A 1397-nucleotide genomic window follows, 5' to 3' on the forward strand; every position below is an offset into this window, starting at 1 on the left:
TTGTACTTGTGTTCTTTGTGCACAAGTGCACGTGTTTATGAGGAATAGATTCCTAGAAGTGGAACTGCAAGTTCAAACCTTGAATACTACTACGTACGTTGCACTGTATAAATACTCCTATCTGTCATTAATATATGAGAATGTTCATTTCCCCCCCACTTTTGCCAGCACTGGGTGTTACAATTTAGTTTTTGCCAGTGTGATAGAGGGAAAAAAAATGTTTTTGTTTTAACTTTAATTGCAATTGCCTGAATATTATATCTGAAGTTAAGCATCTTCAAATATATTTGTTGCTCATTGACCACTTCTCAGCTGTTTGGCTAAGATCCAGTGTAGTATCTGTTTTTATCAGCTTAATTATTTGGTGCAATTTGATATTTCTTTTATTTGTGAATTACCTTTTCAAGTATTTTGCCCACTTCGTTTTGTTTTCGTGGGGTTTTTTGGTCTTTTTATTATTCACTTGTAGGAACTCTGTATATGCTCTCGCTGTTACTCCTCCTTTTTAGATGCTGTAGATATTTTCTTCTAGTCCACCATTTGTATCTTCACTTGATTTACGTTATTTGTAACAAACTGGTTTTCACTTTTTTGTGCAGATCTCTAATTCAGGCCCTTTTTTGGTTTGTAGATTTTAGGTATTAGTAAGAAAGTGTTTCCTACTAAGACTGTAAAATTGGTATCCTTTTTGTATACCTTTTAAAATAATTTACAATCTATTTTTGATTATGCTATGAGATTATGCTATATAGGGTATATTTTACATAGATAGCCAGTCCCCCCTTATCATTTATTGAATATTTCATTGTTTTGCCCACCACTGATTTTAAAAAGTCAACTTCATGGTAAATTATTTTCCAGATGTACACAATATACTTCTGGGTTTGTTTCTCTGTTCTTTGGCTATTTCTATGGCAATTCACCACTGATTTAACTTCTGTAACTTTATGTTTGGATTACTGACAAGGGAAGTTACCCCTTGTTGTTTTCCTTTTTTCAAATTTTCTTGACTACCTCTGGAAATTTCCCTTCCAGGGAGGAAAAAAATCATCTTGTCGTATATCATTAACAGTCTTACTGAGATTTCAATTGGGATTCCATTGAATTTATACATTAATTTATGGGAGAACTGATACATCTAACTTTTACAGAAGGCCATTCAGTAAATGTTGGTAGCTTTCTTTACATAGTATTTAGAAATTTTTATTGGGCTAATTTCTAGATATTTTATGAAATTTGTTGCTTTTAAGAATGAGTTCATTTTTCATTTCATTTTCTAATTGGTTTCTGCTAGCATGTAATTAAACTATTGATTTTTCCATGCTGATCTTGTATCTGACTACACTGCTAAACTCTCTTATTGGGTTGTCAATTGACTTGAGAATTTTCTAGGTACA

The 1397-nt window shown here is 32.2% G+C and overlaps 1 pseudogene; it reads left to right on the top strand.

Annotated features, from left to right (window-relative positions):
* The first annotated feature begins 300 nt into the window (after positions 1 to 300).
* Positions 301 to 403, top strand: LOC117012032 (uncharacterized; annotated as a pseudogene).
* The last annotated feature ends 994 nt before the right edge of the window (positions 404 to 1397 follow it).

The sequence above is a fragment of the Rhinolophus ferrumequinum genome, chromosome 19 (assembly GCF_004115265.2).
Source record: "Rhinolophus ferrumequinum isolate MPI-CBG mRhiFer1 chromosome 19, mRhiFer1_v1.p, whole genome shotgun sequence".
Classification (NCBI taxonomy): domain Eukaryota; kingdom Metazoa; phylum Chordata; class Mammalia; order Chiroptera; family Rhinolophidae; genus Rhinolophus; species Rhinolophus ferrumequinum.